The sequence below is a fragment of the Wyeomyia smithii genome, chromosome 3 (genome assembly GCF_029784165.1).
Source record: "Wyeomyia smithii strain HCP4-BCI-WySm-NY-G18 chromosome 3, ASM2978416v1, whole genome shotgun sequence".
NCBI lineage: Eukaryota > Metazoa > Arthropoda > Insecta > Diptera > Culicidae > Wyeomyia > Wyeomyia smithii.
Window position 1 is genome coordinate 218920965 of NC_073696.1, and position 26471 is coordinate 218947435.

Sequence of the window (26471 nt, forward strand, 5' to 3'; positions counted from 1 at the left end):
AAGTTAACACGTCATGTTCTCGAATATATTCTCGCAATAGACATCATTGTTCCTCCGAAAAGAGTGCAAAAGAGAAAGAAAAAGAATAGGAAAAGCGAAAATATGGAGCATCACAAACTAGAAATTTACTAGTTTCTTAAGATGAAATACAAGCAATACACGCATTTGACTTTTTTTAGTTTCCCTTTTTCCATTCTCTTTCTTTCTCATTTGCACTCTCTTCGGAGGAACAATGATGTCTATTGAGAGAATATATTTGAGAACATGACGTGTTAATTTATACAGGCACCTTGTGCATTTCCTAATAATCACATACCCCGAGATTGCAAGAGTGTACACTGAAATAGCGAATATCTCAAAAACGGTTGAATTTAACGCAAAACGGACGAAAAATACGACCAAAAGGATTACAAAATCACCTGTTTACCTATATAGGCATATGTTTTGTTTTAAAATTGCTTTCGTTTGAAATTTGACCTTTAGGCCCTCTGCGCCATCTCTAGACCTTAATGAAATTCAACCAATTTTTATATGTTGCTTATTGAACCCCAAGGAGGTCTTTTTGCCTGGGAAAACAGGTCCCGCGAACATTTTTGAAAATAAGCCCCACCCTACTATACATTCTTCCTCGAGGTACAAATTTTGTTGATTGTTTTTTCGCGAAAAAAAGTTATAGCTTTTAAATTAATCGAGTTTTGGTGCCCCTAGTCAATGCAGAAGTGCGTCAAAATGTGACAGAATAACGTACACAAATTACGTAACGTATGGGACAAGGGGGCTGAGTTTGAGTTACTTATTGTTACATATGTAGAAGGAGGGTAGTTGAGACGGTTATGTAACTATGACTTTGAGAAGGCAGATTAGTGCATTCACCAAAGTAAAAAAATTGTTTTACAATTCTTCATCCTGTACTTTTTACCTAAAGTTTAGTAATAACGTCTAGTTTCAACCAAATCAAAAAAAAATTCAACTCACTGCAATTTAAAATATAGTGTTTACTTTTGACGTAGAATTAATTCTTACGACAACATTTATGTGGGTACAAATTGAAAACAGAAAATAACGGGAGCGTCACGAGCGTCATTCTTACAGTAATCGATTGGAAAATTATCTATGCACTCGACCAAACGCAGAAAATTGTGATGTGTATTCTACCTATGAATATCTACAGCAATCTTCAACTTTTTTTTCGTATGATTTTGAGTCAATTAAACAACACGTCTTTTCAAGTTTATCAACCATTTATTAAAAACGAGAGCTGAAAAGGTAATATTACTGAAATTTACCGCTTCACACCATCAATTTGACTGACCCCAATCGAGTGTATTCTAAAACATATTCCTCATGTCTGCCACCAGCTAACGTCAGCACGAAAAGAACTTTCTCGCAGTCGCACATCGGCAATATGCAACACGCAACAGTTGCACCTTTGGTATTTGCTTCCATATGGCACGAGAACAATTCGATTGTGTTTTTCCAAGCACATTCGGAAACTGTGATTAATTTCTTGTCATAGTAGATTGCCACTTGCATGACGTGCAGGATGATTCGCGTTCTGTTGTTAGCTCGGCTGCCTGTCATATCATGTTCAGAACTCCATCAACTACTAAGTAGTTCATAGCAACTAGCAGATAGACTAGCGCATCAGCATCAGAGGCTACCAATGTTTAACACAATTTCTTTTCATCTTTTTTTTCAACAGGGTCTGCATATGAACAAATCGATCGTATTCTTAACGTTTTCGTATTCTACGTTTAATAACCCTTTCCGACCGGGCCCATATAATTGCGTAGATAGAAGGTGACTTGAACAAAACCTTCTCTTTCCGTTTTTGAACGTCCTATTCATTGTTGTGTTGCCCATAACGCTAGTGTCAACATTGCAGCTGCTACCGGAGAAACAAGTGTTTATAGGAATCGCTTTATCCATATTTTTTTACCTACACAATTGTGTGGGCTCGGTCGGAAAAGGTTAACTTGCGGTCGTATATTGTACGCAACATTTTCAACTGTTTTATTTTCAAAACCAAAACCTGAGAACGGTTTCATTTAGAAAGTTAATAATTATGATCTTTATATTTTTTTTTAATAAATGGGTCATTCCATACGAAGTGTACCACTTGGACACGACCATCACAGATTTTGCTCAAAGTTGGGGGGATTATTCATCTACTGTCACTTTGGAAAAATCCCAATTTTGGTATCGATTGGAATACCCCCCGCTCTCTAGGACCCCCCTCTTTATTGCAAAGTCGCACAATTTTTGTCAAAAATCTCTTTTTTCTTTTTCTTACAATTCATAGACGTAAGATGTCCGAAAAATACTGATAGATAATTTTTGAAGAAAATAAACCAAGGAATCCAGAAAAAATATAAGTTTTGACCGGAAGTGTTGCCAGATAAATTATTTTTGTATTTGAAAACTAAATTTACATTTTTCGGCAAATGCAGCCATTTTTATTTTGAATTTGATAATTTCATCGTATTCCTTGGAAAATTTCACATAAGAAACAACTATCATCTCGAGGTAATATGAGCCAATTTCGAGATATTACATTTTTACAAAAAAAAGTTGTAAACTTCGTAATTATTTTATTTTATAATTTATAGACGTAAGACACCCGAAAAATAGTGATAGGTGAATTTTGAAGAAAATAAACCAAGGAATCTAGAAAAAATATTGTTTTTGACCGGAAGTGTTGCCAGATAGATTGTTTTTGTATTTTAAAACTAAATTTGCATTTTTCGGCCAATGCAGCTAATTTTATTTTAAATTTGATGGTTTCATCGTATTTCTCGGAAAATTTTACGTAAGAAGCATTTACCACCCCGTGGTAGTATGAGCCAATCTTGAGATATGGCATTTTTACGAAAAAATTAATTACGAAATTCAGAACTATTTTCGTAAAAATGCTATATCTCGAGATTGGCTCATATTACCTCGGGATGATAGTTGTTTCTTATGAAAAATTTCCCAAGGAACACGATGAAATTATCAAATTCAAAATTAAAATGGCTGCATTAGCCTAAAAATGTGAATTTAGTATTCAAATACAAAAATAATTTATCTGGCAACACTTCCGGTCAAAACTTATATTTTTTCTGGATTTCTTGGTTTATTTTCTTCAAAAATCATATATCAGTATTTTTCGGACATCTTACGTCTATGAATTGTAAGAAAAAGAAAAAAGAGATTTGAACAAAAAATGCGTGACTTTGCAATAAACAGGGGGGTCCCACAGAGCGGGGGGTATTCCAATCGACACCAAATTTGGGATTTTTCCAAAGTGACAGTAGATGAATAATTCTCCCAACTTTGAGCAAAATCTGTGATGGTCGTGTCCAAGTTTGTGCTTTTTCGTGGTCACTTCGTATGGAATGACCCAAATGCTATAAATATTTATCATCAGTGGAATACAATTCTTTGAGAAATTCTGAAATGGAAAAAATGCTCTGAAACTTAACCTTCCAAAAATTTGATTTTCATTTCTTCATCCTGTAATTTTCAGTTTTTTTTTTTTTGACTGAAAAATCAATGCGCTGTTCATGCCGAACCCCAGTCCAAAGCCAAAAAGACTACACCGATCAAACCAACCGTTTTGGCTCCTAAAATATTTCAATAATTTGCACCAGATCAGATCAAAGCTGCATTACATGCTACTCCACAGAACAGCTTTGATTGTGGAGCATTCCGAGTCACAGAAGAGCACATTTTGAGCGCAATACGAAAGCTAAAACACTCCATTTGTCCAGAAGCAGACGGGATCCCGCCATCAATGTTCAAAAATTGTTTGAACCTCTTGTCAACCTGATAAATTTTTCCCTGCAACAAGCATTGTTTCCTGCAAGATGGAATAAAATCAATCCTCACTGATTCAGCTGATTCAGAAAAAGGGGACAAATGTGAAATAGCCAACTATCAATAAATCACGTCGTTATGTGCTTGTTTGAAAGTTTTCGAGATGGTAGTCGAAAGAATCGTATAAAAATTACATTTCTTGTGACAAACATGGACTTTACCCCCAGAGATCCGTCGCAACCAATCTGTCGCAGTTCGTTGTGTACTCACTCAAAGGATGCGGGCTTGCAAGTGGATGTTATGTACATAGATTTCAAGGCAGCGTTCGATCGTGTAAATCATGACATCCTTCTCCGAAAGCTGGATGAACTGGGGCTCTCTGCCATGCTTGTGAGATGGTTTCTATCATACCTGACTGACTGAGCTGTAGGTGTGTTGGTATTGGGTCGTTACATTCTGAGCCATTCACTACTTCTTCTGGTGTGCCGCAAGGTAGAAATCTGGGCTCACTTTTGTTCTCACTCTTTATCAACTACGTGACTGCTATATTACCGGGAGGCACGCGGCTCCTTTTTGCGAACGATGTGGAAATTTTCATGACTATTCATAGCCAGCCTCGAAATCTGCCTGGAACTACAAAGTTGCTTGATGCCTCCGATGATTGGAGCAACCGAAATCTTCTTACTCCAGCCCATGTGGCAGGTTAGAGATCTTGGTGTAATTCTGGATAGCTTACATTCTGGACACTCTACGAGGATGTCATCTCGAGAGCCAATGGGCAGATGGGATTCATCTTCAGAATTGACGACGGTTTCCGAGATCTAGTGTATACGAAATCATAGTTGAATCGACTGCATAGAAGCTTTCCAGAAAAGATTCGTGCTTATAGAACTCAGGCATCTTCTCTGGCCCAACGCTTTGTACCTGCTTTCCTATGATCACCGCTGCATACTATTAAAGATTGAGACGTTGGAAAGGAAGAGGTCCAACGAATAAGTCATTTTTATTATTAACACAAAAAAATCATGACACTTTAAAAATATTAAATTCAAATAAAACTAATACAATCTTTCTATAACCTTACTTTAACTCATAATTTTGTATAACATATTACTTTATTGAAATTATGACAGCTAGAAAGGGCGCCTTCACAATCTGGCTCTGAATATAGCAATGGGTAAATTAAACTTTTATTTATGTGATTAAGTTAAAAAAAATTGATTTTCAACAATCAATCAATAATTTTTCAAGTAATGGGAAAAAATTGTTGTTTTGTGCAGTGAATTCGTATAAGAACCGAAATTTGCAATCATTTAGAAGCATTTTCATTATATACTGAAACGGAAGATGTTTAGCGTAGGTAAGGTTAAGAGTTAACTTTAAAACCATCATTGATCATCTGCATCAAATTGTCGATGGTGTTATATTTAAATCTGAATCTTGAACACGGTTGGACAAGTTTCTTATCATACTTTTTGAAGAAGGTTAAACATTGTAGATAAAACATTTGTAGTAAGTGGCATGATCCAAAATGCATCTATAAAGTGGCTAGCTACGACGGGCCAACTAATTCGGTAATATTTTCTTCAAAAGTGAAACAATCGATATCCCTAGAATTTGTTGAACATACTATGGCCAAAATCGATGCATTTACCCGATATTGTGTCTAGAAAAGCAATTTATTGTTGATAAACTACGAGTCAAGGTAAATTGAAATGGTAATTTTTGGCTCCAACTCGAAGTAAAATTGGATACTCTTCTATCGTTTTGTACGTAACTGCTGCCTACTAATTCAATTCATTCTTTGTTTTAACAAATGATTGTAGTGTGCATGAACTGATCGATAGATTGGCATTCGAAAATTTTTGCACCGTTCTGATTCAAACTTCAACACCTTCATCTTCTGAATAAATAATTTCACTGTCTGAGTTTGAATTAGCTGGTTGCCTGTAAGGAACAAATATCACACAAGATTAAGACTGTTCGAATTATAGATCCGAACAGTATAAACGGATATTTAGTCGCGAAGCGTGCACTAACTAGGTATAAGGTGCAATTGAATTAAAACTAGTCTTCAACGATACAACTGTTTTTTCGTTTTTCTTTTTTTTTTGTGAGAGCGGTTATCACTAGTTTCCAAGTATTTGATGAACTTCCTGGCGACGGCGATCTCGATTAAAAATTCATACCACATCGGACGGAAACTAACCCAACTAGACTTTGCTTCAAGACGTTGTCATGGCTCGCCATAATAACATCCATCAAGGTCCCGAGACAGCTCAAGGTGGGGTGGTACGCAAACAATTATGGTATCTGTTCGTTCGAAAAGGAAACCGTTAGTGTCTAACTGCCAGAATAAACTCTCCGGCTGGGCCAACTGAATTAATAGTTATCTAAGCTGTTCATTTATTTTCCCAACATGGCACAAACAAATACCGGTTTGGGCGGTGTTGAAGTTCCCATTACTGTAAAAATAGCCAAACTGCTGCTGAGCACGTCGCGGCGGGGTCATTGGGTGTAGGCAGTGTGATGATAAAATGTGTTTTTATTTAAATCAGAGGCTTGGGTTTTCGACTAAACAAAGCGTTTTTTAAATTGTTCTAAATCTCGACTGGAAGCTTTTAAGACACACAAACTGAGCATTATTTCCGCATCCGATAACAGTGGATGCATTCGAACCAATAGTGATTATAATGATACAACAATCTGAATGAACAATCAGCCAGATGCGGGGAAATTTCCGTTTAAAACGATCTGATAACACACGGCCACGACTGACTCTATCCATCAGACGGAATCGGTGACAACGAGGCGCGCAAACTCATGGATTAGTGTAAATACAAGCTCGTTTACGTAAGACAGAAAGAATGATTACTTTCAGCCAGAGGTGTGCTGAACGGGTGAAATCTTCTTCAGAGGAATCTACGGATTTCGAATGAGACAATGAGCGGCAATTGTCGCTAATGATCATGCAAATTACAACCGGCCGGGCTGAACTTAACAGATTGACTATTGTAAGTACTATAGCCCTTAAATGCGGGCTGACGGAACGGCAGGAGACAAGCCAGAAGGAGGTTCACGCGGGTGAGTTAGAAAACTTTCGCGCGTGTGTCCGCGTGAAATCTTTCAAACGTGAGCGTGCAACGTAACCCAAGGTCTAGCATCGCGAGTGCACTATCGGTCGGTCATTCCAAAGGAAAACATAGCGTGGAGAAACCTGATTTGAATAAATTGTGATTTTCATTGCAGATAATGGCAGGTCGTCGACGACGCAGAGGAACTACGAGAATTGCGCGCTGTAATTTGTCACACAATTGTTTGGATACTGAAAAGCACGTACGTCCAGTTACCGGTAAAGGTAGTTCAGGAAATTACCGTAGGTTTAATAATTAGTGATCGAACCATCATTTCCCGCGAATCCGATGACGTGGTGACAAGATTAAATCTCGTAGCCATCTCTATCTTTACAGCGTATCTGCTTCAGGTAAAATATCGCTTGAAAATGCGCGACAGTCCAGGTTCACCGCAATATACAATCGTATTGTCTCCGATTGTGTAGACACTCTCCTACCAGCCAATAATGTCTCCTGGGAGTCACGTGGACGTTGCAATTGTCGAGAAATATTCCGCGCAAGGCTGATCGACGAAACGAAACAAATATGTTTATTCAATAGTGCTCTAACGAGACTTGATGACCCCTGGCGACACTGTATACCGTGCTAGCACTTAACTGTGTGCCGTCGGACGAAGCAGACTCCTTGCGCAACTAGTCGCGGTTCCACTGCTTGAACGTAGGCTACACACTACTGGACATGCATGGACAACTAATCTTGGTGGGTTTTGCGTTGGAATAGAAGATGAGTTTCAACTGCACACCTCTGTCGAAGGAATTTTGCCGGTTTTCCTCGTGTAGGCGACCATCGCGCATGCCATATTGTTGTGTATGGGGAATAGTTTTGTTTCTCAGTTTAATTTTGTGTTGTGTACTCAACAACTATTACAGGTAACTTTTTTCCAAACAGTAAAGTGAACAGCTTTCTTACTCTATAGCGAACACTGATCACGAGAATTGTGGATGCAGGAAAATAAATTATCATTCATGTCCATGCTTTTGCTTTTTAGAGTACACTACATATAAAAGCATTACTGTTCTATTTCTGAACTTGTTTTATTCCATGTACAGTCAGGTTTTCTAACGCATATTATTTTCAAGGTTCTTTTACGCGGATTTTTTACGCGGATTCTCGAAATAACGCGGTTTTTTACGAGGTATGTATCTTCCGCGCAACACCTGACTGTTTTGTGCGACTGTACGTACAATGAACCTCATTTCATACCAATCACAGTGGTTCGCCCATAGGCCCAAAATAGAAAAAAGTTTTTTTTTGTTTTCTGGTTATTATTGGACTAATGGATCGGTTATAGACCTTAGAAAGCAGAAAAGCTGTTTTTGTTGGCCTATTTTATGACAAGTTTACTTTTGAGCACGAGATAAGGAAAAGTGTTTGACACTTGCAAAATCAACGGAAAAAAGAGACGTGTTTTTTTACATTGTGTACATATCCGCTGTAAAACAAATTCAATTACTTCATCTGCTTAATTTCATCATGAGCCTCCAGGACACAGGTTTGTTTTGCTATTGCGGTGGTTTTTGGTTAAATATGTGCTAAACTGTTATCATAATTAGTCGTAACAGGGAACGTAGTAATAAAATCAGAGAGCATCACTCATTTTCAAATTCATGTAAACTTTTAAATGTGTTCCGCGCGAGATACCATCACTAAATTACCACCAAACGAATGATTTAAAACCTAAAAAAGATTTGTTAAAGGTTCCAGCTGCATATATTTGCATCTTAGTCGATGACAAGCGGCTAAAGATGGTTACTTTTTCGTTTGAATTTCATACTTTTCACATAGTTTCTTAGAAGGGTTGTGGTGCATTCAGCTCAAAATTACAAATTTGTTCTTAAACATTTGTCTATATTCGAATTTCGATATTTGGTGTTGAAATACGGGAGGTTCCTGAGAAAATATCAAATTTGTTTGAAGTTATTCCAGAAGAATAACGTGAAAGAAGAAAAATCAAACTTGATCGCTTTGAGGGTTCACTTAACGATACCAGACTGTGCCTAAATTTTGCATAATTACTTTTTTAGAGCAGGCAAAACTTTTGAAAGCTGTCGTATTTTGAAATTCAATGGTCAAACTTTTCCCTATATACGATTAGCGCCCTAGTATGCATGCATAATAATGACAATGCCAGAAAATTGAAACAAGTAGGATGATGGCAGTCGCAGTAAAGTTTGTTATAGTCGAAAAACACCTAATTCTGTCAATTTCAGCAGTTTTCAAGGGCAATACTGTGAAAAAATGATTTATGATCGCCCGTGCCATACAATTCGAACCACTGTGCAATGGAACAGGACTGATGGAGCATTCACGCAACAAAATAACACGTTGTGGCTTAGAAGGAAGACAATCAATTTCTTGTGGTGCTAGATGGAAGCAGATAGTAGGAAGTGCAACGTTCTCAGCCACGCAAGAGTTTAATACGCTGTTGCGTGTTGCATATTGCGCCTGCGCGGTTGGGGAACAAAATTATTTATAAATTTAAATTATTGCGCTTTTGCGTGTTACACATTGCAGTTATGCAGCTGGGTGACAACATTCTGTTCAAAATGAAAATGTTTCTGAAAAAATTTCTGCAACTGCTCGAAAAACCGGGATAATCTGCATGAAATCTGAAAAATAACTATCCGTGATTCGAAAATGAATCGCTCACGTAGGCAAAAATCTGCAAAAATCTGCACAAATTTTGAGAAAGTCTGCGTAAATATATGGAGACTCTGACAAAAATCTGCAGAAACTATTAAAAATCTGCAAATATCTGTGAATTGGTAAAAATCTGCACACGGACTCTAAAAATATGCGTTTTGCAGACAAATCTGCACATCTGGTTTCCCTGCTTGATAGCAGGAGGAGCCGTACTCTCAGCAACGATCGCTTAGAGAGTAAATTCTGTCGACTTGATTTTTTCTACAAACTTCAAGCTTGGAGAGCACCAAACAGAACCTATTCAGCTTTCCACGAGCGGTAATGGCGGACAGCGCACGCAGCCGGAGTAAAAAATATAACAACGTCGTAAAGTAGCATAGCAACTTCAACAAACAATGGGCGTTTTGTTAATTATATTCTGTCGTGCGCATGCGCGGATCAAAATAAACAAAACTGTTTATTGAAGTTGCTTTGCTACGGTGCAAATTTGAAAAGGTGAAAAGTGGAAAGCTGGATAGAACAGTGGTTCCCAACCGGGGGTTCCGCGGGACTCATCTAGGAAGCCGTGAAGTTCTTCGAAAAGTTGAAAGGTTATTGAAATTATATGCTATGTATGAAATATAGCGCTTTTTCAACTCTTCTGTATATAAGGATCAAGACGTTAAACAAATTTGATTCGCAGGACGGAATGAAACTGAAAAACGCAGCCTCGGATTGCAAAACTTGTATCTGAAAATTTTTTTGGTGGGTCGCGAAGCTCTCTGTGCTTTGCAAAGGGGGCCGCGGAGCCTGAAAGGTTGGGAACCACTGCTATAGAAGGTTTGTTATCAGACGAGAAAAATGGAGTCAAGTTCTATTTACGAATGACGTCTAAGAAAAGCACGAATATGTCAGCATTTCACTGAACATTTAAATAGAAATAAGTTGAATGAATAGCTACGCCATAAATTGCCAAATAAATACCAAATAAAAATATACGAAATTGCAATCAAATAATATATTAAATTGAAAACATTTAAAAAAAATTATACATGAATTCAAGTGTATTTTTGTAACTTCAACTATTTGTAAGATGTATTCCAACGGCAAAAAAAGTATTGCATTACGAGTCCGAAGAAACTCTTATAACTTTTGAACATTTTTATCATATAACAGAGGTTTTCGATAGTTTTTAGATTGAAATCTAAGCCAAGTAACATTCTTGCTTTTCTGAACTCAAATAGTTTTCAGATGAATAACATTAAATTTGTTTTACCGGGATTGAGTCATACCGAGCTTGAGCTTGAGCTTGACCAACAGCACATTTCGTAGTTGCTCCTGCATGATGGATATGAGCTAGTGAAGGTGCACAAAGAACTACCGCAACAATTCAGCAGCTGTAGATCGATAACGGCGCCGGCTACGTCGTTACGGTCGGTTATGGGAGGAAAGAAGAAAGTGACACACTCGTTGCTGCTAGAGACCGTAACCTCAATCTGCAATTTTTTAATGTCTTTCGAATTGATTTATTAAGTCGCTTGTATATACAGTAGGGCGTCCCAAAATTGCATCAAGTCTGGAATCCTGGGGGCTCACCCTCTAGAGGATAGTAAATGGTGTTACGAACAAACTTTCCTTCGGAGGCTTGATACCCACTTTCATCGATTGAATGTCAAAATATACTTGAACTTGAATTTTCTAGAGCTGTCTCCGAAGAAAAGTGTGTTCTTAACACCATTTCCTATCATCTGAGGGTGAGCCCCAAGGACTCCAGACTTCATGCAATTTTGGGACGCCCTAAATTATACAGTTAAGATTTAGGAGAAGGTAAATATTACTGACGTATGAAATATAAAATAAAGGACCTAGATGAAAGGCTTGAGGTACAGAAGTGTTTTGTTTGAAATTCAGAAAATATCAGTAAAAAACGAGTTCATATTTCATGAAAAAAAAACCGCAAATATTCCAAAAGCTTCAATTCTTTTCAAAATGTTTGTCGATAAAAAACGTCAGTTCTGCAACTGCCTTACTAAAGTCAGTGGTAAGCCAGATTGTTGATGACATACTTTTGGGGTACATGAGAATATGAATATTCTCGATAATAGAGACTGTCAGAGGTAGCACCAGCTTCGAAGACTACCAATTTCAAAGTACAATATAAAGATTCTCGCAATTCAGGTAAACCTCTCTTAATTAGTTGCTGTGTAACTGTAAAGGGTCAGGACATTTCTAAGCGTCCAAACTCTCGAGAACATTATGGACTTAACTTTCGAGCAAATTGTTGATAGTGATTGTACAAAAATGATGAATGCTAGGTCACTAACAAATCGAAATGCCAAAAGCATCCAAAAACATTCGTATTTGCTACTAGTATGGGCTTATAACTGAAAACCACTTAAATAATAAAATAAAAAAAGTTCTATAACGACAATTGTGATAAAGCACGTTGTAATGTAATTGGTTTCAAATCGATTCTGAAACATTCAATGGTCACATATTAGGCAATCATCATAGAACTCACCACCTCAAATTAAATCTCGAAAACATGTTTTTCACCTATAGCACAGAGTATCGCTACTTAAACACGTCACGTAAACTTTTCCACAATATATTCAAAGCCATGACGTAATATTGTTTTGCCTACAGTTAGCGATAATGTTTGGATAAGCACTGAAAGCCAATTGTTTGCTAATCAATCACATTCGATGCAACCGGTGGTGAACAACCTTCGATAATGATCATATCACCTGATCGGGTCATACGCGGTGATTCCAATCCGTTAAATGGTTTATCCGGAATCGTGATCTGAGTACATTCCGTCGTATCAATAAAAAAGGGTAGGTTAGACATATTGAAAGAGCATTGCAATACTGCTAGTGTATTAAGTTGTAGGTTCTTCGTCAGTAAAAAGAAAAACAATTAAAGAAAGTGCCGCAACGAAAGATTTAACCAACAAACCAGATTTGGTGTGCATCTTCCAACACGCTGTGATTTCCCATTAACTACTGTTCGCCCTCAATGCTCGCCTGTAAACAATGTGCTAGATAATTAATTATTAGTTTCTCGTCAGAGGGCCACGTAAGATACCGTTTTCCATTGATACCGGGGAGGTGTTCATTATGCTACCTATTTTACCTGGACGGATGGTAGCAAAACAAAAGCAAAGAAAAAAAGAGCAGGAAAATCGAAGGGTGTGAACAAAACAAACAAAGAGCAGACCAAAGCAGTTGATAGTTGATTGCAGCAGCGGTACCGAGCAGGGTTCAGGGTAAAAATAACAAAACATAATTTTTTCTCGAGCCAAGAAAACAGAAGAAAAAAAACCGTTGCAACTGTGCGGTGTGCAGAATTGCACAACATTTCCGGTAGTAGTTATGTTGCCGCTGCTACTAATGCTACTGTTGCCGTACAACTCCGGGTGTAATTGCAAGAAACAATTTTAATTGGAAATTCCATTCAGACACTGGTTAACTTTCTTTACGATTTCGGGGCATTTCCTCATCTCGTTTGTATTGCGAGATTGACTGCCAATGTTTAACTCCAGTAGTGCTGTACATTCTTCAAAAGCTGCCAAGCTTTGTATGGAAGCCAACAATTCAAGTTGGAAAGAAATAAATAGCCCCGAATCAGCCCCCAGTAGCTTTGGTAACGCATATCCTCTCACATATTCATTGAAACGCACATTCACTTGCTGTCGATCGCTGTGCTGAATATTAAAGTTTCAACACTAAGTTATTCCAGACGCATATTCCACGCCCGATGACCATCTTCATCGGTAAATGCTAACTAGGTCCATTTATGCACTTGCGAAACACCAAACTTACACGATGAATATTTATTTCGTCTTGCACAAATGACGAACCGAATTGGGTGTCGAATTTCGTGAAGAGTGGATACGATACAGAGTTTTCAACACAAACAGGATCTGCCGGCTTTTAGTTCCAAAGGCAAGCGGAGGTTTGTATAATGTGCACACTTTTGAAGACTGAACTCAATTTCAGCTTCGAATGGAAAAGGACTGTACGTACATCCATGTCTCACATGTTTGCATTTCCATCGTATTTATACAGATTCAAACAAAACTTCCAAGCAGCATTTCACTTGGCTTCACCTACTAGGTAACAAAAGCATTAAAAGCTTAGTTTTAATCTGCCATGGAATTGAGTAGAAATTATTTTGTTCCAGAAGAGTAACCGGTAAAATTTCGAACGGTGAATAGCAGCATCGAAATCGGCCACTTCTTGAGATTGATACAATCTTCTCGCTTAACGCCTAAGTCTTTTAAGTCATAATTGTTATTGTGAGAACCTTATAAACGAATGAATGAAGATTAAAGCATCATCTTCGCTTACTTTTCGCCATCATAGTTGTAGATAAACCAGAATTGCAAATACTGTTATACCCACGTGGATTTGGTAACAGCAAACTCGCTGTTCAAATACTTTCTTTCTCAGAATACACTGATTCATTGTTTTCCCTCGTTAAAATGCCAAACTAAAGCACTCCAGCTTCTAATTAAAGTTCCCCTTCGAACATTGGTTAAACTTTTATTTGTATTCCAATTACAATGATCATTACCATCAGCTAAGAGTTTTGAATTTTGTTAGCATCATACACCTGCGGGTCTGAAAGCTTCTCAGACTTATTTTAAAAGATGATTGGCCGCGAAAAAAGTTTTTCTATTATGCCATTTGACTTACAGTTGAAAATGTCTGCCTTGCCAGAATGATAAAAAAGTTTCCAAATTGAGTTGCTTTTGGCGAAAGGTCGTGCTGTGCACGCCAAAAGCAGAACAACTGTACGATTGTATAACCTCACTCCTACCTTACTAACATGGTTGGGATGAGGAGAATTATTGGGGATTCTCACCTGAAAAGAGAAAAAAAAGATAAGTTAGTAAAATCCTAACAATTTAAAGGTCAGTGTTGATAGCATGAACGACTGTCTTTCTGGAAATCAGACCGAATGTAAATTGATTACAAGTTAAATGTCTGTAAATCTAGCAAATCCAACCAAATTACGATTAATAAAGGAAATTCATAGCACACAAAATTATTTTAAAAGGAAGCAACAAAAGAAATCAGATTTTACCTCGAAAAATGACCTTCAAACTTTTATTACTCAGCAACTACATGCATAATTGACACAAACGGCATTGCATGTTTTAGATCGACCTGTTCTCTAACCGTATTGAATAATTTTATCATTCAAGAATTCAAGTATAGTTGCTAAGCTCCATCACCCGCTGGCTCTATGAGCACTATAAGCAAAGTTGTAAAAAAGCGCAAACAGGAAGACATAGGCAACGGAAATTAAAAAAAAAAACAGTGACGGGTTTCACTAGGTAGTTAGGTAAAATAGTAATTTACTATAGAATGTCCGACATTATCTTGTGTGAAATGAATAACAATAACGGAAAATAAGAACTAACAACAAAACGAAATTAGTCCCCGCCATATTCTCAAATAAAATTATCCAAGAGAATAACTTACGAAACTGTTAAAAAAAATCAAATAGTAAAAATAAAAAAAAATGCAATAAGAAAAAATAAATTTCCAAGAGTTTGAAAATTGCTAGTAATAAATAGATACAAAAGATAAAAGAAAATAAGAATATGCAAAACACGAACGACTATTGTCAATGATAGATAATGAGTTCGTTAAAAGCAGACAATGTGTGCGGTTGGGGAAGCGAAAAATAAACAAACTGGAAATATGATACAAATTTGGAAAAATATACCGCATCCAGACGGGACTTGAACCCGCAATCACCCTGTCTCTATCATGGTGTTTTGACCAATTAAACTACTGGGACGGTGGTACTGTGCCACAATCTATGTTCGTATCTATTCTATTGCTCACCCCAAACTTTCCAAATCTGTATCATATTTCCAGTTCGCTTACTTTTCGCTGCACACACTGTCTGCCTTTGATGGACTTGAATGTTAACGGGTAAGAGTCGTTGTTAAAAGTTGAAATTAGTTCGAAAAAATAGATAATGAGTTTTAGAAAAAATAGATTATTTTTTAACAAAATTAGCCTAACCTAATCAAAGCAGTCTGGCTCACAAGAACAACGATCACTTTATTAAGTATTATCGAAATGGAAACAACAAATCGAAACTACAGAAATATTTTTGCGCTTTTTTTGTCTTGGTACAGTTCTTAAATGCAATGCAATGTATGAGAAAAAAGCCACCTGTCAAATTCTATACCTTGAAAAGAGTCAATACTCAAGATTTCAGTTCCATTTTTATTTTGGAAATCAAGTAGTTGCATATATGTTGCATATATGCATCAAGTGCATATGACACGACCGCAAGGTCAATATAGAATTACGACAACCTGTCTTATATCAATGTATTTTTTACAATATATTTGAAAATACACTTAATTGGAGTTAATCAGTTCAATGGTGTAAAATGGTAAATTTCAGTAATAATTATCTTTCAACTTTGATTTTATGTACTGATTGATAACCTTTAATAAAGCGTTGATTATTTGACTTGAAATCATTCGAATGCGATGGAATGAGTCGCGATGGAATGAGTCGCCTGCTCAGTTGCGGTCAGTAGCTACACTGCCGGCTGCGGGTCGAGTCAGTTTCCTGTAAGAGTAAACCATCCTCTTACTGCTATAAAAGGTTATACCATGAAGACTAAATTTCTGCATGCTAGCTTTTACACGTGACTACTGAGAGTTGGACTTCCGGTAGACTTGTCTTTGTGGACTAGAACAAATAAACAACAACAACAACCGAGCGGTTATAAAGTCAAATCGTTTGTATACTTTAACTTACAGGGTGACAAAAATGTCCGGTCACACAGGAAAATCTCAATATTTCAAAAAATAAGAAGAAAATCTGAATCTGGCTTTCATAGCTTTATTCAGTAACTCATAAAGATACTTCACAGACGATATCTCGGAATTACACTACCTTTTTCTGATCGAACCAGCTTCAGACGTCTCGGAAAGTCGTCGCAAGCGGCGCGCACGTGCTCCATCGGCATCTCGTCCCAGATTTTCGTGATAACTCGCTTGAATTGCTCCAAATTTGTTATTTTATAGACGTTCAGCTTCAACATCATGTATCCCCACACGAAATAATCCAGTGGACTCAGATCCGGAGACGACGGAGGCCATTCATTCTTCGAAATGAAATCGGTCAAGTTTTCCTCACACCACGCCTGAACAACCTTTGCGGTGTGGGATGGGGCGCCATCTTGCTGGGAGCAGTAGTAATCGGCTTCAAACAATAGTTCAGCTTGGGGCAGAACATTTTTTTTTCAAAACCGTGTCCAGGTAGTACGCTGCGTTGATTTTGACCCCTTTATCGATAAAAATAAGAGGCAGTTTACCTCTCTTGCAAATGGCTCCCCAAACCATCACTGACGTCTTATTTTGGAACCGGGAAACGTTCAGCTTGTCCGCAGGAGCTTGCTGGAGGCTCACACTCCAAACTCGATAATTTTGGCGATTGACTGTTTGCTCCAAAACGAACAGCTTCTCGCCCGAAAAAATAATCTCGTCATCTGCGCGCCAACCGAGCAACTCCCGCGACCGTTGGTACCTCTTGTCCTTTGTAGCTTTGGTAACCCCATGAACCACCAGTTTTTTGTACGGTGTAAGTTTTAAATCCTTGCGCAGAAGCAGGCAGATTGATTCTCGGTTCATTTTAAGGTTCCTGGCCAGCTTCCGTGCAGATTGGGCAGGATTCCGGCGAATCCGGTCTCGTATAATCTTTTTCAGCCTTTGAGTTCTCACAGATCTTGGTCGTTCAGATCGTGCCTTGTCCTCGGTGCCTCCGGTCTCTAGGTACCGAATTATGGTCCGGTACACGAATTTCCGGTTGATTCCGAGCGGTTTTAGGTGTTTGAATTTGTGTCCGGGTTTGTACCCTTTCACATATTCAGCGATAACAGCTGCTCTTAACTCTGCCATGGCTCACAACTCAATGTAAACAAACTGCACAGAAACGAAACTCTGCCACTTTGGGTAGCAAAGTTACCCTTCTCATTTGACATGTAGATGGCACCAGAGAGATGCAACGTGTAGGCTACAGGCGACCCCAAAAAAGTGTGACGGGACTTTTTTGTCACCGTGTATTTACACCGTGTAAATCACCCTTTATTTTTTCGCTATTTGGTTTGTCGTGTTTTCAGATTTGACAGCTCACGCGGGAATTCTGACAGCTGTCAAAGTCTAATGTACTCAGTTTGGTTTGCCATTTCACTATGAACAGACTTACGCCTGAACAACGCTTACAAATAATCGAATTTTATTACCAAAATTCGTCCTCTGTGAAAAATGTTTTTCGCGCATTACGACCATTTTATGGTCGTCATAATCGACCTGCTGAGCAAGCTATTCAAGCTATTGTGACGCAATTTCAAACTAGTTTTACTCTGTTGGACATAAACCCACCATACATAGAGTGCGTACAGAAAATATTGCTGCCGTATCAGCCAGTGTAGTGGAAGACCGTGAAATGTCAATTCGACGCCGTTCGCAGCAATTGGGCTTGTGTTGTTCGACTACATGTAAGATTTTGCGAAAGGATCTTGGTGTAAAGCCTTACAAAATACTGCTCGTACAAAAACTGAAGCCGAACGACTTGCCGCAGCGTCGAATTTTTGGTGAATGGGCCTTGGAACAACTTGCCGAAAATCTACTTTTTTACCGAAAAATTGTGTTCAGTGACGAATTTCTGGTTAAATGGGTATGTCAATAAGCAAAATTGCCGCATTTGGATCGAAGAGTGGTTTGGTGCGGTTTACACGCTGGAGGCATCATTGGTCCGTACTTCTTCAAAGATGATCAAAATCGCAACGTTACGGTCAATGGCGCTCGCTATCGTGCGATGATGTCTAATTTTTTTTGCCGGAAATGGAAGAGCTGGGTCTTGTTGACATGTGGTTTCAGCAAGACGGAGCAACGTGCCACACATCGCGCGAATCAATGGACATATTGCGGAATGAGTTCGGTGAGCAATTTATCTCAGGAAATGGACCGATGAATTGGCCGCCTAGATCATGCGATTTAACACCGCTAGATTATTTTTTTTTGGGCTACGTTAAGTCTCTCGTCTATGCGGATAAGCCAACAACAATTCCAGCCTTGGAAGACAACATTACACGCGTTATTCGCGAGATACCAGCCGAAATGCTCGAAAAAGTGGCCCAAAATTGGACTTTTCGTATGGACCATTTAAAACGTAGCCGTGGCATAAACCAATTTATCGGCTCAAATAAAGATTTCATACAGTTTTGTAATTTTTATGCGTTTTTTTTAAACCAAATTCTTAAAAAAACCCTTTACTTTAGGCTGCGCTGGGCAAGAAGGCCTTGTTTCAGCACTGATCGGTCGAAATATGCTTTCAACTAGGCTCTACATTTTTCAATAGTACAATAGTCAGCATCACAATTCTCCACATTTTCGTAGACGTGTAGGTAATCTTCCAACTGACCTTTACTGTAAGCATCTTTAAAAAATCACGAAAATTTATTATTTTTCAACCTTCCAGAGTAGGGTTCCCCCTTAAGGTAAGAGGAGCCCTTAGATTTAATACCAAAACGCACGTGGACTACACACGCAGTTCAAAGAGTTCGGTTTCCCTGATGCTGAGTCCATCTTCGATATCATCCTACTCAGTTAAAAGAATATATTTACAGTGCAACTTGTTGTTGCAATCTGAGTTCTGTCTAATTTTTCGATTGATTTATTACTGCTATTTATATCACTGAACCACCATGGAGTGTTATCTTGAAACGCTTTATCATAGACTTGCAAAATGCTAATCCTAATTGAGTAATTAGTCTTACAGTACTCAAGAACGATCTTTCAAAAAGCGTTCCTAACGATTTATTTTAATTCAATTCAAATTATAACTCCAAGCAATCTACAACTAGTTCGATTCATATAACCGCTTCAATTCTCTTAGATCTTAGTTGAGTAAAGAACCTCATTTGTTCGCCCATTTTCAGCTTTATGCAATTCTAGTTGGAATGAGTCACAGTCCCAACAATGCAGCAAGAAAACACGTTCAACTATTGCAGTCTTCAAAACTAAAAGTTCTCGCACGTTCTGCGGGGCCTCCGTTATTGTTGTAAACGTTCACGCATCATTTAGTAACTCAACCAAATCACACGCTTCACTGTGCAATACATCTGGCATTATGTTCCTGCGTAGACTTGTACGTACCTATACTTTAACTGTAGTGGGTCGAACAAAGCTTGAGCGTATTGCGTGCAAATTTACATCTTCTATTTTATTACGGTTAGCTTTTTAGATAAAAGGCCCATTTATGCTTCCATTTCATTTCAACGGGCACACTCTGATAGCAGTGGAAATGGAATTTATGTGAGTAACAAATTGGGCTTTCAGCATTAAGTCCATGATATTTTGTTTTTCGACTATACTATATGAGAGATAATACCTGAAGCATGAATATTGGCACGGGGATATTCAATTGATAATTCGACTTGCAATAACTCACGTTTACCTGGAGTATGTTTAACGTTTGCATATAGGTAGGAATTCCAATGCTCAACATACTGCACTTACCTCGGCATGTTTGTCACATTCCGGTCACTGTCCATTGGTAAGTTATTGTTTCTAACTAAAACTTATGATAAAAAAATTAGAAATTTGACTATGTTTAGCGAACCTTTCTGCCGGTTTTACGACACACGTCGTCGCCATGACGCGATGACCACCGTCGGTTGTCCGATAGGCAAAGTGAAATGAAAAGTGAAAACTGTGTCACTCGTTCCGTTTTAATTGTGTCAACCGAAAAAACCAGAAATGCGTTTCGCTATTTTGTTTTTTTTTTCGTTTTCGAACGTCAAGTGCCAATCACTGAACCGCATGCATACTAAAGTCGGAAAATAAAAAAAATAAAAAAAGCTGTCAGTGAGATTTGACGGCCGGATTCGAAAGCAGTAGCCAGGTTGCGTCATATTGAATGGTATAGTGTGCATTTAACTGATGAAAGTTAGTAAAAAAAACACTGAAAGTGAAGCGAGTAGTTAATAGTTAATTTATGGTCTTCACGCGAGCAATCGGACTCCGAGTAGTCGTTAGCTAGCTGCATCGGCTGTTCTACTAATTAGAGTCAAAGGCACACGATCACCGGAATCTGAAACGACCGGCCAAATCTAGAGTATGACACGCGAAAGTGGCAACACCGAAGCACATTAAATGTACGCAATTTGCATACTCTATTGCCCCTGTTCGTTAGCGTTATGACCAGAGACCGGAAACTCTTTTGAAAGAGAATGTTTTGGTTAAAAAATTTGCGAATGTGGTGTCCAACTTGCATGGAATGCTCACGACGTGCTTTAGTAATTGAATTGTACTGAGTAGTTCAAAAATGACTTAAATAGTGTTTTGTACTGATACTCAAACTCGCTTAATTCACGCAGCAACTGAATAAAATATATGTGTAATATCCCTGTAATATTCATTTAGTTGTAAAAAAGGTCAAGGAAAGATAAAAACCGTAGAATTCTTAGAGTTATAGAATATTATATACTTTGACATTGTAACATTGTAACATAATTAATTCTACTAGACACTCGATTTTAATCCTTCTAAAAAAGCCTAGCGTCGCCACGTTACTACTGTTGTTAATTAAGCTCAATGCCATAGGACAAAACCCGTATTTCAAAACTAGGAAACATCGAGTTGTAACCACACTTCATGAAATGTGACACCCTCAAAGGTAGAACTTGGAAGCCTATGTAGAATCAAAAGGGTGTCAACGAACGCCGAGTAGTAGTTCCGCATGTCGTTGGTCCTCATCAATACATCAGGTAGGTAGGTACCTACTCAACAGTGATGAATGCCAGACTAGGTGGCAAACAACGAACGAATTTCAATAAATCCTGACGGGCTTTCTGTTTGTGTACCCAGAGCTTCCGCGTCTCGGCGCCACGGTCGAATGTTGTTGCTCTCAGACAACTTCCACGTCCGCCGCCACCATGCTCCGTGCTGTTGTATAGTAGTAGATACTAACACTAGCCGGCTGATTGAATATAACGTTACTTGCTACAACAGGTACTTTTGTGGCGGTTTATGCGTTTGTTTTGGAGGCAACCGACTGCCATAGTGATGCGTTATCTTGTTTTGGTCTGACGGTACATTATGTCCAATTTGCGCGAATAGCGATGGTGTTTCCTAATTGGAGATAGGGGTAAAAGGTATAACATTGCACATATCACACATGTAACGGGTGCTGAAATAATTGGACTAGTGGAGTGACTTCCCAGAGAATGGGTGGCGCGGAGCAACATAAATTGAATCATGAACCAGAGTGCGATGGAAAATTTCAACAATATGTAGGTTTATGTTATTATTTTTTCTAGTGGGTCGAAATATTCCAAGTAACGAAAACTGGAAAGCAAAAGCTATTAATTGATTAGTTGAATGTGCTCAAGGTATAATTATTGGTTAAATTAAAAAAAAATCAGCTAAATTTCTACATACAGTTTAAGCGTTTTATTTCTTCAGACACACAAACTTCTGTACATAGTCTCGATGAGAGCTTAGCAAAACTCTAAGCTATTGCAATAAGGTGGATGGACGGCACTGGCAACAATACAATAATTTCTAAATGCAGTTTCTGTCATTACAATAATAAATAATTATTTAAAAACAACCATGCAATTCATTTTTTTTCTAAGTAAATTACGAAAAAACACACATTTTACTCAATGCTACTCCATTGCTTTTCAAGTTGTACTTCACTGATCTTAATCACACCTCATTATACTTCAAATTAATTCATCATTTTTCGCTATACTCCCTTATATTCTATCACTAAGTATCATATTCTAACTAAATCTACCGTTCTTTATCTCGCTCAAACAACAAAAAATAAGAACATTTTTTTCTGTGAACGGATGCAGAGTATAGACTTTACTTATTATTTTTACATTATTGTTATATTTGGCCACTTCTTTCTCACACAACACAGTTAATGAAAATAAAAAATACTATAAATGATTAAAGTAATATTAATCATCGAAATTTCTGTTACTGTTCCGCCGACTTTTATATTAGTAGCAATTAAGACAGTATTATATTATGTGTGTTGATACTAGTAATTAAATCATAAATAGAAAAATAAAATAATTTTTGCCAAAGCCTCAATGAATATGGCCATTCCTACGAGCAAAGTTTCAAGATTTTCAAATTACATGCTCAATAATGTTACTGAGAGAAAAAAATACTATTTTATGACATATATAGGGTAGCCCCACTGTTGTTACCTTGCCGAAGATATCACACCGATCAAGCAAACCGTTCTGGCTTTAGAAATATTTCTAATCTTCAATATCATTTTTACCCTTGGCCCATTTTAAAATTTAGACTTGCTTAAAAATACTAATAAAACAAAATAACATCTTCAACCCAAAGGAGCATTTGTGCCAAGCTCCAGCCAAAAAAGGCAAATGAAAAAACTATAAAATTAGAACATTTTTTATGTAATTGCTCAGATGCCGTTTTGTGCTATTAGTAATTTTTCTAATCACGACTTTTTGAAAATGCTTTTTATATAAAATAATATTGATGAATAATATTTTTCATAGGGTCAGAATAGTTTGGCTGATTGGTGTGATGTTATCGACAAAGTTCTAGATGATAATTTTGTCTTTCTAAAAGTGTTCCTTGAAAATTAGTAAAGCCTATCTTATATGAGTATTGCCGGAACCAAGATGATATTAACAGGCCTTGAGGCGACCCAATTTTTCCATTTAAAATCTTTTCGGGTCACCACGTTATTTCCAGAGATTTACACTAATAAATAGATGCCACTACCGCTGCCCGCTGCTGTTGAATTATGAAGTGTAATGATGAACGAGAAAATATCAACTCTTCAAATTAAGTTGTTAATTTGTCCTCGAAAGGACAATGTGTTGTTTAATTTAATATCGAATATGATGCTGACCCTGAAAATGGGATTGACAAACTCTTCTAATAACACAGTAAAAATCTGTTTTCTTCACAGGAAATTTAACGGCCGAATACCGCTGCTGATATCCGCTGCTGCTTAGGGCCTATTACAGATGACGAGGTGAGCGGCGAGTTAGTCGCCTGACCAATTTTGGTATTACAGATGGCGATTCGGCTGGATTTTGGACGAGTAACTCATCTGTGAAACTGCTGTCACCAGCCGAGTTGCACTCGCTTTCTCTAATACAACATTTTTCTCGTCTTGTTAGTGACTGGAGGCGAGGCGAGTAGCTTAGTTAGGACCAAGCTAGTAGCCATCCACTAGAAAACTGATTAGTTTGAACAGAAGCAGGCTCTTATATAGCCTAAATAGTGCTTTCCCGGTTTGCTACGTGTATATTTCTGTGGACCGTGCTGGTGAAAGCAAGCATCAAGCGACCAATCAGAGGAGGATATCTGCGTTTCAAAAAAGGCTTGACAGTTTTCAACAGTACAATAGTTCGAAACTTTTTGAGAAACGTAGTTCTACGTCAAAGAATAAACATGACCTTCATAAATCACATCTATGATTCTTCAAAACTAAACTTTAGAAACGCACCATTTTGTGTAAAACCGATGTATCTTTAATTTTGAGTCACTTTTACGAAAACATGTCTGGGTCATCAATGTGTCTGTTCTTCAAAATTCAAAGTTCAGAACATACATAGAACAAAAATGCAACATAACTTAAGATGAATATATTTCTGCTGAGTTGATTTGACGATCCAATATAGTCGCACTTTCCTTTTACAATCGAATTACAAAAAGTAAGCCTAATACAGCTACCTATAACCCAGATGATTTACACAGCCGTTCGAGAAATCTTTCCAACCATTTTAAGCTAATCGAATTCAAAACAACGCCTTTCGGAAGGTCATTTTTGTTTCCCCATCTATTGGCAACCGGTTCCAAAATCGTGGGTTTTTTTCTGTTGCCAGCTAGCGCGTGTCATTTACATTCACTGGCTCGCAATCAGTGGCTGAAAAAGTTTCAGTTCTTTTCTTGACTCTTCACGCCCCATAAGAGTTAGTTTCTCACAACTACAGATCAGCTTTTTGCTGTTGCCTCTGTCTCGAGTGGCAGGTTCTCTGGCTCAAGAATGGCACAACTTGCAAAAGTTCTGTTCAAACAATCAATCTTTGTTAGAAAAAGCGGTGTTGATGGAGAGCCCGTTTGACGTCAGCGCCGGTTTGGCTGTTTGTTTTCGGCCTGCTTCAGGCATGTTTTTTCCCTTTAAATTTTGTTGTTTGAATACGAAGAGTTTGTGAATTATTCCGTCCTAACTCGTTGTGTTCAAATAAGTTTTATAGTTGAAAAATAAATATACAAAAACCACCAATCTGTTTGATTAATTATGATGCGTTTCGTTCGGATGCTGTTGAACAAACAGATAACAATTCATCGGTCAGGATTTAACAAAGTATTCTGTCGCTTTTGTTGAAGTTTTGCGTTTCATAACTGCTGCTACTATTCAATGAGTAAGCACAATCCGGCAGATAAATTAACCAGTTTCTGTTTTATTGCCAACCATTAAGTGAACCACAATCCCACCCCTCGACTCGTAAAGGCTCCGCTCTTCCATTTATATTTAATCTATGAGATTGAACATTTTTCTGCATCCAAAGCTCTACGTTCTCGAACATCTGTGACAAGCGGATATGCAACATAACGTACCTATACACAAGCACAGCAGTACAGAGCAGCAATAAAATTAGATAACTTAGTCCCGCTGTGACCATATAAAGAGTATTCATTTAGTATGGTGCCACGAGATACCAACGTCGCGTGATTCAACATTTTTTACCATTCGGCTACAGAAAGGCGGTAAAATAATTTCCGTTCAAATAACAAAAGTGATAAAAGCTAACTGCCACTTTGGAGGCTGCCACCATTCAGGTTCAATCAACAATTAACAACACGAAAATTGTACAGTTAATAGCGCATAACGAGAAAGTCCTCATTGCACTGCCGGGTGAAGTGACACGGTTTTCCCGCACATTGTATAAACTACTGTACCCCATTAGAGCAACATATCATTTTCCCACTCTCGCATAAAAGGAATTACGTGTGGGTGGTTGAATTTCACGTGAAACCGCTTGGAGCTTACGTAAGAATCTCGCTACGCTACACCGTAACCGTATGTTCTCATGGGATCGATTGCGTTAAAGCAATTGATTGGACGGTGGAGTTGGGAATCCGTATAGAATGTGAGTGGGATCTATGAACCAAACTCAGAACAACGCTCAGTTTGACTCTCACTGTGCGAATACCTTTTGTGTGATGTATGGAAGAGTATAAATGTTATGCAACGGAGTTGAAACATTTTCCTTTCTCACGATGAAAACCAAAAACAAAATTTTGATTGTTCATTCAATTACAGCTCTCATGAAAAAGAAATGCTTTATGGATGATTTTTCGAGAGATTCCGTCAAATTGAACAGTTATTTGATTAACTGATTTTATACATAACAAACTGCTGCGGTTTGTTAGCATCGGTTACGAATACTGGTCAGTTTTTGACAACCAGAACAAATCGCCTGGCTGTAACGAACAGGTCACCTTACCTCAATCATATTTCTCCATTGAATCTTCCCTACTTAACAGATTCAATATCAATTTAAATCACAGTCCTCATCACGCCATCAACCAAAGCTATCGTATTTTCGATGGTTTCTCTTCCACAAGTAATCTTCAAAAATCCCAGCAAAACATCCCCCGCTCATTCAATGCTCAGCTCCCACGCAAACATATTTACATCATCCGCCAATCCCATCCTATACTGCCTGCTGCAGAGGTGAAGAATTTAATCAATTCTCGGTAATTGAAGGTGACTTTGCTGCGGCTCCTTCAAGCCCTCGTCGCCTCGTGCCGGCTTAGAGATCGACGGCGATGTAACGCGTTCGTACACACAGACACACGTACGA

At 38.0% G+C, this 26471-nt stretch overlaps 1 protein-coding gene across 3 annotated transcripts in view; it reads right to left on the reverse strand.

Moving 5' to 3' along the window:
• The window catches only part of LOC129726592 (uncharacterized), a 135944-nt gene that overhangs the window by 66991 nt on the left and 42482 nt on the right, over positions 1-26471 (reverse strand). The window contains exon 4 of one of the 3 annotated variants that reach the window (XM_055683488.1): positions 14255-14423. The exons of the other annotated variants lie outside the window; for them this stretch is intronic. The gene's annotated coding sequence lies outside the window, so the exon portion shown is untranslated. The remainder of the gene's footprint in view (positions 1-14254; positions 14424-26471) is intronic. 3 annotated transcript variants of the gene reach the window in all.